The sequence below is a fragment of the Pungitius pungitius genome, chromosome 7, assembly GCF_949316345.1.
Source record: "Pungitius pungitius chromosome 7, fPunPun2.1, whole genome shotgun sequence".
Taxonomy (NCBI): domain Eukaryota; kingdom Metazoa; phylum Chordata; class Actinopteri; order Perciformes; family Gasterosteidae; genus Pungitius; species Pungitius pungitius.
The window spans coordinates 15740235-15753489 of NC_084906.1; positions in this window are offsets into that span (position 1 = coordinate 15740235).

Consider the following 13255-nt stretch of genomic DNA (forward strand, 5'->3'; position numbering starts at 1 on the left):
CTACTATGGCACAAAAGTCGTCTTTAAGTTCGGTCTCTTTGTCGTATGAGACATTATTGCTCGTCTTTGGTCTGTACGGTTCAGACTGTACGTTTTCAGTCTAAAGGACGGATGATGTGCACTTGACGTTCGCTACTTGATTGTTTTAGCTAGCAGATGCTAACTATATATACAAATATGTGTACAAACATTACATTACATTGTTGACATATAGAGACATTAATTGCACGTGCTCAAATTGAGCAAAAACAGAGCAGGTCATCCGGGTTTTTGAGGGATTGCGCAATCCGAGAGGCGCTCGTCGCTGACGTATTAACAGGAAAATACACAAATTCAGCGATATTGCCCATAATAATCATTGGATTGATTGTAATCTTATAATTACACTTGTATCACAGATCATATCACAGATATATATATATATATGTGACCGCAGATTACTGGTGACAAGAGAGCGATTTGTTAAGTAACCGTATGGGACTGCATGTGCGCGTGCTGCACCACCTCCACGCGCTGCGATGTGCAACTCGTAGAATTAAGAGTGATCAATTAAAGAAGTTCATTGTTGTATCAATGCCGCCGTGATTTACTGACGCACTGCATATAAAACACGTCCACGCTGTTTATTGCAAGTCAATGACGTGCGCACACTTGCAGAATCAACGTGAACAGTGGCTTAGTTGACTCGCTAACTGGCTGATAAAAAGCTTTTTAATACTAGAAACCCGACCGTGTTTTTTTTACACAGAATGACCGTAGAGAGGACAATAATTACATTACATTGTGTGTGTTAGTGACTCCCTTGGGTCCTGCAGTCATAGTTACTGTAGTGATCTGCTCTTTACAAATCAAAACTTTATTGCTGATGTGATCCAGAAATATTTAATGTAATGAGAAATCCTGACAGTTTAAATGTTTTATCTTAAAGCTGGTGTTACCTGCATCATGGAACGTCCCACACAACCCTGCCCCCTCGGCGATGACCACGGCGTTCTCCTCAACTCTTCGGATGAGGTAGGTGAGGTTGACTATTATGCTGTGGGTGAAGTTGATTTTATTCCCCTGGCCTTCCCGGATGACAACGAGGAGCAGGAAAAGGATGAAGAGGAGGATGAAGAGGAGGAGGAAGAGGAGGAGGAAGAGGAGCGGCCCATGTTGGCAATGGACAGGCAACTGATGCACTTTGGACTGGAGGCAGCATTGTATTTTCTGGCGGAGCAACACCATGAGGAGGAAGAGGATGATGAGGACTGGAAGGATTCTGGGTACGACTCCATGTCTGTGTGCGACTCCCTTTCTGAGGACGATTGGATGGACTGGGTGGCACCTACGGAAGAAATGCAACAAGAAGCTTTCCTGCAGTCTGTACTACTGCAACATCCCCCACTTCCTTCACATGTGGACCTTCCCGAAGAAGCGCCGAGTCCAGTCCCCCAGACGTCAGGATTGTCCACCAAGAGGAGCAGGGAAGAGGACGACGCAGGTCAGGTAAGTAGGAAGAGGCAGAGGGATGAGGACGACCATGTGGACACAGCCGAAGAGGACTACAGGAACTCGGCACCCTCCACTTCAGGCCTCGCACCCTCCACTTCAGGCCGAGCACCCACATTCAGAAGATACTGGCAGTGGGCGGAAGACAGCGACTCGGATTGATGTCCTGAAGAAGCGCTGACAGCGCGTCAGGAGTGTCCTCCAAGAAGAGGACAACACAGAGCAGGTAAGTGAGAAAAGGCTGAGGGACGGTTACGAGGACCATGTGGACAGTCCCTTGTTCTTCAGGACTAGGCCCCTCATCCACTAAAATGACCAAGACAGAGGACTACAACATACTGGCAGTTGGCTGAAAACAGCAACTTGATTGACAGCGACATTCTGCTTGCTGCAGGATGTAAAAACCGCCTTCCGCCGTGTTCAGCGAGGTTGGCTATAGGTAGCATCTTGCAGCAGAGTTTTTAGGCATATCTTCTTTATGGGTTGATCAATTTGCATCTAGTGCAATCGCCCCCACTTCCTTCTCTTGTGGAATGTCCTGATGAAGCACTAATCCCAGTCCTTCAGATGTCAGGAGTGTCCTCCAAGTAGGCAAAGGGACGACACAGGGCAGGTAAGTGTGAAAAGGCAAAGAGACGGTGTCGAGGACCAGGTGGACACAGCCCCTTGCACTTCAGGGCTAGGCCCCTGCTCCACTAAGAGGACCAGGGAAGAGGACTACAGGAATTCAGCACCCTCCACTTCAGGCCTCGCCCCACCCACACACAGAAGATACTGGCCGCAGGCGGAAGACAGCGACTCGGATTGATGTCCTGAAGAAGCGCTGACTCCGTCAGGAGTGTCCTCCAAGCAGAAAAGAGGACAACACAGGGCAAGTGTGAAAAAGCAAAGAGACGGTGTCGAGGACCATGTGGACACAGCCCCTTGCACTTTAGGGCTAGGCCCCTGCCCCACTAAGAGGACCAGGGAAGAGGACTACAGAGAGTCGGTGCACTCCACTTTAGGCCTCCACTTTCCCTCCTCAAAGAAGAGCGATGCAGATGGCTACCGGTGGTTTCCTCCCTCATCTTTAGGCCTCAGCCCCCCACACACAGAAGATGCTGGCAGTGGGCTGAAAGCAGCGACTTGGATTGACAGCGACATTCTGCTTGCTGCAGGATGTAAAACCACCTTCCCCCGTTTTCAGCGAGGTTGGCTATAGGTACCATCTTGCAGCAGAGTTTTTAGGCCTATATTTTTTATGGATTGATACATTTGCGTCCAGTGCAATCTCCCCCACTCCCTTCTCCTGTGGAATGTCCTGATGAAGCACTAATCCCAGTCCCCCAGATGTCAGGAGTCTCCTCCAAGTAGGCAAAAGGACGACACAGGGCAGGTAAGTGTGAAAAGGCAAAGAGACGGTGTCGAGGACCATGTGGACACAGCCCCTTGCACTTCAGGGCTAGGCCCCTGCCCCACTAAGAGGACCAGGGAAGAGGACTACAGAGAGTCAGTGCACTCCACTTTAGGCCTCCACTTTCCCTCCTCAAAGAAGAGCGAAGCAGATGGCTACCGGTGGTTTCCTCCCTCATCTTTAGGCCTCAGCCCCCCACACACAGAAGATGCTGGCAGTGGGCTGAAAGCAGCGACTTGGATTGACAGCGACATTCTGCTTGCTGCAGGATGTAAAACCGCCTTCCCCCGTTTTCAGCGAGGTTGGCTATAGGTAGCATCTTGCAGCAGAGTTTTTAGGCCTATATTTTTTATGGATTGATACATTTGCGTCCAGTGCAATCTCCCCCACTCCCTTCTCCTGTGGAATGTCCTGATGAAGCACTAATCCCAGTCCCCCAGATGTCAGGAGTCTCCTTCAAGTAGGCAAAAGGACGACACAGGGCAGGTAAGTGTGAAAAAGCAAAGAGACGGTGTCGAGGACCATGTGGACACAGCCCCTTGCACTTTAGGTCTAGGCCCCTGCCCCACTAAGAGGACCAGGGAAGAGGACTACAGAGAGTCAGTGCACTCCACTTTAGGCCTCCACTTTCCCTCCTCAAAGAAGAGCGAAGCAGATGGCTACCGGTGGTTTCCTCCCTCATCTTTAGGCCTCAACACAGAAGATGCTGGCAGTGGGCTGGAAGCAGCAACTTGAATTGACAGCAACATGCTACAGGATGTAAAACCGCCATTTCCTGTGTTCCGTGAGGTTGGCTATAGGTAGCATCTTGCAGCAGAGTTTTTAGGCATATCTTCTTTATGGATTCATAAATTCGCGACCAGCGCAATCTCCCCCACGTGGACACAGTCCCTTATACTTCAGATCTAGGCCCCTCGTCCACTAAGAGGACCAGGGAAGAGGACAAGAAGATACTAGCAGTGGGCGGAAAACAGCGACTTGAATTGAGAGCGACAGCTTGCTTTCTGCAGGATGTGAAACCTTTGTGTCTGGTCAGGACTGATAAAGCCCCAGACAGCCCCTTATCTACCAAGTGAGGAGGACCATTTGGACACAGCCCCTTCTACTTCAGGTCTAGGCCCCTGCCCCACTAAGAGGAGCAGGGAAGAGGACTACAGAGAGTCAGCGCACTCCGCTTTAGGCCTCGGTCCCTCCTCAAAGAAGAGCGAAGCAGATGGCTACCGGTGGTTTCCTCCCTCATCTTCAGGCCTCAGCCCCCACACACAGAAGATGCTGGCAGTGGGCTGAAAGCCGAAACTTGAATTAACAGCAACATGCTGCAGGATGTAAAGCCGCCATTCCCCGTGAGGTTGGCTATAGGTAGCATCTTGCAGAAGAGATTTTAGGTATCTCTTCTTAATTGATTGATACATTTGCGACCAGTGCAGTCTCCTCCACTTCCTTCTCATGTGGAATGTCCTGATGAAGCGCTAATCCCAGTCCCCCAGATGTCAGGAGTCTCCTCCAAGTGGGCAAAAGGACGACACAGGGCAGGTAAGTGTGAAAAGACAGAGGGACTGTCGAGGACCATGTGGACACAGCCCCTTGCACTTCACGTCTAGGCTCCTCCTCCACTAAGAGAACCAGGGAAGAGGACTACACTGAGTCAGCTCCCTACATTTCATGCCTCTGCCCCTTCTTAATGAAGAGCCCAGCAGATGGCTACCGGTGGTTTCCCCCCCCCCACTTCACGGCCTCAGCCCCCCCCCCCACACACACAGATACTATCTCTTCTTTATACATTTTAATTTTGATTAATAGTTGATGCTATTCATAGAGGCCAGAGGTAAGTTACAGGGGATGGTTGTTATTCTGTGTTGTATTTTTATTCATGTAGTCTGGATGTTTTTTTCAGACAAAGGTAAGTCTATGCTTTTTAATAACATGCATACCAGACAGAAGTCTCCAGAAAGTCTCTTTTATAGTTAAGAAAATTAAGGTGAAGGTGACTGAACCAGACAACGTTTAAGTAATATCCCCCATATGTTAAGAAAAGGTTTTCAAGTTTCTTTTACAGTAATGAGCCTAATACAGGAAGAGATCAGAAGGACGGAGGACTACAGGACCAGATGACAAGGATGGACGACTGCAGGACCAGATGACAAGGATGGACGACTACAGGACCAGATGACAAGGATGGACGACTAAAGAGCGGCTGGCGCCTTTCTTTCACTGGGCCAAGTAAGTAATCCCTCACTAAGAACACTGAAGTATCAAGATAATAAAGATTCAACCCAACAATCTAAAGGTTGTGTAGTTGAGCTCAATGTTTTCATCACTTGTGTTTGTGTTTAACAGGGAGAGACTCCTCCAGACTTGTCTAACTCCTGGGACAGCTAAGAGTAGAAGTCAGCCTACCCGTTGTGCCAAGCAGACCCAGACCCCCCACAGACCCCTCAATGCCTCTCAGAACCCCGGTGAGTCCCAGACCTGTCACCCCAAGACCACCCGCCCCAGCCCCACGGAGAGAGGACGTCAGCAGCTGTCAGCCAAGAATTCATATTCCAACAAATTGATGATCTTAGGATTCTGAAATCTGACATCATTCACAACTTAAATAAAACGTCATGTAAATTATGGTTTATTGTTTCAATTTTCATTGGCCTTTAATTGTATTACTTGCGTTTTCTGTATTAATACTAATTAATACTATTAAGTGCTGTGTATAGTATTTACAATATTACATATAAGTATGTGGGGATGCATTAGATCAGTGTTTCTCAAATAGGGGTACATGTACCCCTGGAGGCACGTGAAGGCACTTCAAGGGGTATTTGAGATTTTTAAATATATACATTTTAAAATTGACATCCATTTTAAAAACCTTGAACAAAAATAGTTTTTTAATAAATATTAAATAAGTCTAAATTCGTTAACTGAATTGTACATTCTGTACGCTATTTTCCGGAGAAAAAAAACATCCTCCATACCAAGATGCTTTTTCCCAACCTGGCGCATTGTTATCACCTGTCAGAAAAGACGGCCACAAGGTGCAACCCACCCAAAGTGTTGCTTCGGTTTGAGAAATCAGACTCAGAGGGAACACTGCTGTCTATTACCATGTTTTTTTCAACCAAAAAAAGCTTTGCACTGCTTAAGGGGTACCAACTTTATTCATACAGCACTTGACTGTAAGAAATATTCCTTAAGAAATACGTCACTAAAAAAAAGGTTGAGATCCACTGCTTCAAATTATGGCTCAGTCATTCTAATTAATAACATAGATTAATACCGTATTTGTGTTGGAAACATACCCCAAATAAACTTGTGTGTGAGTTGGATAATCCTCATGGGCAGGTGCCATCGTGGATGGTAGCCCCTACCAGTGGGGGAATGTGAGGTGAATCAACTTTTATCCTAAATTGAGATACACCATCTTTCATTCAGCTGCCAACAAAGAACAGAATCCGTTACAGTGTGAAGTAAATCAGCAGGGATTTAAGTAGAAGTGCACACCTAGCGTATAGTATATTACATGTAGTAATGTTTAGTGTAGAATTGTAGTTTGTGTGATGATTGTGAGAGTAGATATTACATTTGTATGTTAGGTGAACTGAATGCATTATAGTCAATAACAATTTATAGTCATGTAAATCATAAATACTGTACAAATTAACATCCTGTCACCATGTGATGTTAAAAGCTGGGGACGAAAGCTAATTGCCGTCCTTTATGTATTTCTCCTAACTTTCTCCCCAAAGAGGGTTTTTTTGGGAGTTGGTATTCCTGTCGGGTATTAGATAAGCAATTTTTGTTCTTTTAGTTACTTATTTTTAGGGGCCACGTATTTGTTCCAGTCTAGCCATTATTTTGGAAATGATGAGGTCATTGGTAATATTCGTTCCCTCAGCACTTGGATGCATTTATTATATGCTTTCTTAGAAATTCGTCACTCACACAACCCGTGCACACCAGGAACAATGTGCACTTGGCATTCATTATTATTATTATTTGCCTGCATGAGTGGTATAAGCAATAAGTCAGAATTTGTCATGAAAGAGCTGCTCCCGCCGAACTATAACACAAAGAGAACTTTGATTTGAGAAAATGTAATGTCGCTCCTCGCTGGCGCACTTCCCCCCCCCCCCGCCCTTCTCTCTCTCCTCGTCCATCCTCGAGGCCAGGAAATATTCTGGACTCAATCTCAGGCGACTGGCTGCATGCCTTCCACTTCACCTCAGCCGAGCAAGAGCCAGCTGGACAAAAGGGCGCACCACAGAAGCCAAAGATTGAATAAAGACAGAAGAGCAGGAGGCCAAAACGAAAGTGATTCATGACAGACAAATAGTAGCATTACATACAAAACAGAAAATTCATTTCATTTTTGCTCCCTTGGGTGATAATTCGGATTCAGTACCTTCTTGTTAGATTGCTTTGTTTACTACCAGGTGGTACACTGTTCTGTGAGGATCTCAAGTGTCAAAGAGAATGAGTTTCCGCGCTCTGACTGTAAAGCAATGGAATTAAAACCGCAGGAGCAACGACCCGTCCCGAGGGAGAGGCTCTTATCCCCCCCTGGACGTTTCAACGCACGTCTCTGCTGACATAGTCTGCTGGGGGCTGTTTGCCTTCGTGGACTCATCAGCAGAGGCGAGACACTTTCTCAGAAGGCTCCAGCCCCGGGAATGAAAGTCACACCGATGGCCGATTAATTGCTGTCATTGAAGTCCCTTGTTTGAATCTATATATGACCAGGACAGACCAGTCAAATATACAGTAAAATATACAGTGAATGTTTGCTGTGGAAAAAGCTACAGAAAGTCAGATAGTTCAGCTGCGTGGAATAAAACGTGCAGATCCAAAAACAATCTCCTACACACGAATAGAGTCCACTAGATAAAACATTTCTTTAAGCAGCCGGCGGGCTGCGTCTGTCTGACACCTGATTCATAACTCAAGAGCGAGCTTTGAAACCTTGCAGAGCCTGGACTGAGTCTGATGGAAGCACACATGGCAATGCAATTTTATAATCATGAATACAAATGTAATTTATACCAACCTCTCGCTGTCAGCGTTTTCTCTTCCAAATCATTCACTACTGCTCTAAGAGACAATTTATGCAGATTAAAATTTGGATTTTACACTCTCGTAATTAGGTTTATTTGGTGACTGAGACTTGGGAGTGCTGAATTTAATGTGTACTAGATATATTTTATGGATTTTGATGCAGTCCAAATTAAAGTGTTAAAGTCAAAGACCCTGAACATGAACCTAAAGTATATAAAGCAAAAAGAATTAGCAATGAAATATACTTTTTCTGATCAATATCAAAAGGTAAAACTACTAGATAACCTGCCCACAAAGCTGATTCTTACAAAGGGAAGAGTGATAAAACACTCAACAATTTTTCCTCCTCTCAAAATATATAAACAATAAAAATAATATTGCTCATGAAAAGCTGCCACTTCGGTGCTGTTTTTTAGTTTTTCTCTAGCAAGGAAGAAAGGGCATCTTCGTCTGAACCTCATGAACACTAAAAGCTTTGACTCCATTTCTCTTGAGTAACACCAGACGGTTGGAAACATCTTGGAATGAACAGTAAAAAAAAAGTATTTAATAAAAGATACGGTGCTGTGCTAAAAAGAACATCTCAGCTGAGGAGCCGCTGGTCTCCACAAACCAACAGACCACGGGGAGTCCTTTGACCATCCCTAGTCTGCTGTCTCCTCCAGAGAACTCCAAGTATTTACACAGATCAGTGGAGGTGTAAAGTCAGTGACCCCGCCCCCTGGGAGTGGTCTCCTGGTGGGATCAATGTAGCTCGGATTTCGAAGGCCTCTCGGTCAATATCAGTTGTGGTGCTATCAAGTATTACAATACATTTCGGTAGATTGCATTAAATTGAATACAACCATAACTGTACATTGGTATTGTTCTATTGATTACAGTTTCAAAATGACAGTGGTTTTACAATGCTCCCATTACTTTATTGAAAACATATCTCCACAATCATGGTTGTGTTTTGTTGTACACTAAATGCATTTTATTTATAGTTAATTTATTAACCTGGTCGTCAATTTCTTTTTTTATATCCTACAGTTCCCAAAAGCTCAGAGCCCGCGAAAGGCTGCCAATCTCCTATGGAGATGGACTGTTTGTTAATTGCTACACGTACATTCACTTCTGTAGACTACTGTCTGATAAACATTGCATGTAAATGTAAACAAGTGCAATGCATCACACCCGACCTAAGACAGGTGGTAGATTCTTTATCGACAGCAGAGAACGGTAGACGAAAAAGCACACTTAGGATGCAGCCTGTAGGGAGAAAGGGAAAAACATGAATGAAAAGAGAAGAAAAACAAAAGTAAGAATATACTAACTAAGAATCTATCTCACTCTGTTTAAGTTTGTCACAGCTAGAGATTTATGCAAAAAAAATTGAGGAAACCAGGCTTTGGTGCTTTGATCCCAAACACTCCAGCAACCTGATGGCTTTGCCCCGCCATTCGACACACCCACACACACACACTCCAGATTAACACAATATGTGCTCTCTAGATGAAGAAAATGGCGAATGAAGGTGTGGATACTGCTAATGAATTTGGGACTCAGTCTCTTAAAAGATAATGGCTCACTCGTTGCATTTTAAGTCCTTTTTTTCTCTACCTGCAGTAAGCCTTCAGCCCAGATTTCACAAAGTCTCACAATCCCTCTGAGATCTTGTTTTTCCGTTATCTTCCAACATCTAAAAAATATAAAGCACACAAACAGTTTGTGAATAATTATTCACAGGTGTGTCTGTATGAGTTAGTATCCCTGTAGCCTTTGATTTTTGAGGTTTAACGGAAGGATGTTTCTCTGACTTCTATTACATGTGTGACTTTTACAAGGCAGTGTGACTGTGTCAGGGACTTGGATGACACAAAAATATGGCTTGTTGTAATCAATAGTAACTCTAGGTAATAGCTAATAATCCTCATAAATTTGACAGGAATCATCACAAAGAATAGTTAATACATGCAGAGAAGAAATTCACCTTGGGATGAAAATAAAGCTTGTTGCTGTTGGAGGACGCAAGGTTGTCACACGCGTTACAAAGGGATTTAAAGGCAGGAGCCTTCGACTCAATGAGGTCTGTGAAGTTTCTCGCGCTCCGTGAGAAAGCTCATTATTTATTTTTACTGTGCTAAAGAGAAACAGAGCGTGCTGTTTGCGAGCATGTGCTTTGTGCTTTGTTTTGATGCGTCACTCGTCTCGTGTTTGTTCGTCGTGCAGACGTGAATCACCTCGGTTTGATGTAGGTTTGAATGGCAGGCGGCAAAATTCACCCCGGAGAACTGACAAGTTGTCACAAGATGACCTTTGTTTTCCGGATTCGCAAGTAGAAACGTTGCACTGGGACTTTTACTGCAACGTCTTCATCGGAGGAGACTCCTATCCTGGCCACATCAGAAATATAAATATATGTAGTCCAAAAATGACAAAGGTTTGAAATGCGTGCATTACTTTTTGTACTTCGGAATTTGTATATGCTTTCAGTCAAGAGATTCCTTCTCAAAAACAACTTGCATGTTTGATTTTGTCCCCATGTTGTCACCACGAGTCACTCACAATTGTGTGAGTCTCTTGACACAACCCAGTGAGCACAAGACGTTATTTCAACGTTGAAATATGGTTGAAATCGGGTTGAAATGAGGTCTGAACGTCTAAGACCTCATTTCAACGTCTTTTCAACCGGCAAAACAGTGCGTGAAACATCAACGTGCTAGAAACGGGTAAATTTATTGATTATGTGTCATGTTGTAACGTATGGTTGAAAGAGAGACGATAATATCATTAACATTATCATAATAATGAATGAACTGGTCGGCGAAATTTGGTCTACGCAAAGACGTGATTTCAACGCATTTAAGATTTTTCTTAAAACGTCATGAATATGGAAATACGGAGTGTGTGTCTGTTACGCCGACAACCCCTGCTCGGGAGAGCAGGTGGGGCGTAACAATATGCTTTAAGGACAAAATAATGCGGGCCGTTTCAAACATTAGTTGAAAACACGTAACTCTGATCACATCTGTAACGCGCATGCGCAAGTTCTTGCAGCGCTTCCATCGGGTGCAGCGCGAGGTGAAGTGTGTCCGGGAGCAGAGCGACGTGAACGGGCTGATACAACCACGGCTACCGGCCCCAATACTCTGTAAGTACGTGAGTGTTTGAATGAAGAACACCTGGAACCAGTTATTTTACTGCTGCCCACTCCATACGGGAAAGACTGTTATTTTGGTAAGCTAGTTAGCGTTAGCGCAGATAGTTTGCTAGTTAGCATGCTAGCTTGGAGCATGCTAGCTCGGAGCATGCTAGCGTTCAACATGAACTGGACCCAAAAGTAAACATCATAGAGTTTTTTCCGTGTGTTTGGTGTTGCTTATGCGTTAGGTTGTTGCTGTACTCATATCATATTATTGCCGTTCCCATTTCATGTAGAAAATACACGTTTTTAAAGCAACGCGGCCTAAACACAGATTGCAGTGATTTCAACAATTTGTTGCCTGTAAACAAGCTAGCCAAAACATTGTAAGTTACTGCATGCTTAAAACAACATTGTAAAGTATGGTACTGTATAATATACCTGGAAATGTTACTCCAGAAATGCCATAAATTGTTTATAAAGGTTCTAAAACACCTGCTGCTGTTTTCATTACTGGACAGTCACTTTTTTATTACTGTGATAAACCCAAATTACACACTTTGCCTTTTCCCTAAAGTCTTTGTTCTTCCCTCCTCACAGGTTCCTGTGGATGGAGGTTACATCTGATGGAGTTTGTCCCGCCTTACACCTGGCGTACTACTCTGAATATTTGAATAATTTCTGTCGTAGGAATTGAACGTACTGTACATCTTTAAGTTGTTCTTTCTGTACACACCTACTCCTCCGCTGTTCACCTTTAGGTTTTGTCCAGTTGAAGGGAGTTTTATCTGTGCCGATGTGATGGTTTTGGGACAGGATGCTGCATGTTTAGACTGTAAAGCTCCCTCAGGCTTATTTTTCATTTTGGGTTGAACAAAATAAAATGAATTGAATTGAATTAACTTGTTGACTAGAGGCATCTGCAACTGAGGGGTGTTCTGCGCATTCTGAATCATTGAGTGATGATGAGGGAGACAGAGCTGATTTCAGGTATACGATCCGGATTCAAGTGACTCAGAGCCAGATCTTGTTACAGAATCTGAAAATGAAGTGCCAATGATTCAGAAAAAGGGTTTACAAACACAAAATTCTAAACTAACTGGTTCATGTTGTTGCTCCACTTATAATTTCATAGTTTATTTTCACAAAATATAATTTATTTTTGTATTCTGTTTTGTATAGGAAAAGTGTTTAGTTTTATATTGATATGAATAAATACAAATTAATCAAATTGTGTTGTCCTTGTTAAGGGCTGTTGACATGATTGAAAACTGTCAACAGCTGACAGTGTGTAACCTGTACTTTTCCAGCGAGCAATTTATCCGTTGAAAAGACGTTTAAAAGACGTCTATGGCATAACGTTGAAAAGACGTGATTTTTAATATCGGTGGTAAACGCACAAATGTGGACGTCATTTCTTTTTACACCTATGAAATAATGCTATAGCACAAAGTAGAGGACGACATTTTACCGTATGAAAAATCACGTTGATATGTGGTCTAAATATGGACGTCTTTTCAACGTCTACGAATAGACGTTGAAACAACTTTCACTTTTAAACCATTTTGCAACGTCTGGCATAGACGTTGATTCAACGTCTTTTCAACCAAAAAATGTTTACTGGGAACGTGAGCTCCTCAGAGCGACACAGTTCAGAGAACATCTGACAGACTACGAAGACACGTTCTGGAAAAGACAAAACAATGATTTGAAGCACTGTGTCAGCACGGTTTCCACTGTGCGCACTGTGGGGGCCATCATTAGCTGCAAGCCGTTGCCTCATCCGTCTCCAAGAGCCACATACAGGTAACAGGTTTCACTTCACCTGAAGAAAAAAAACGATTTGACATATCCACCATAAGAAGTTCTATTGGCATAAATCATGCGTAAATGAACCGCGTTAAAAAACAACCTGATTAAGTAAGCAAGAGGATCAGAGACGCTATTGGAGTTATCCTAAAAGCCCGTCACTGGGTCGGATTCAGGTGAAATCAGATGAAATCCTAAAAGTTCACCAGAAACTCCTTCAGCTCAGTCCTCGTCCAGACCCCGAGGAGGTAGAGTGGGGGTGTGGCATCTGGAAACACTACTGCTTTGATCTGCAGGCACCACTCAAAGCCAACACAAAATGGAAGTTCAAAGTCATCAATAAAACAAATATATTCCTGTGAAAGAATCAGATTCATGGATTACTATCACTG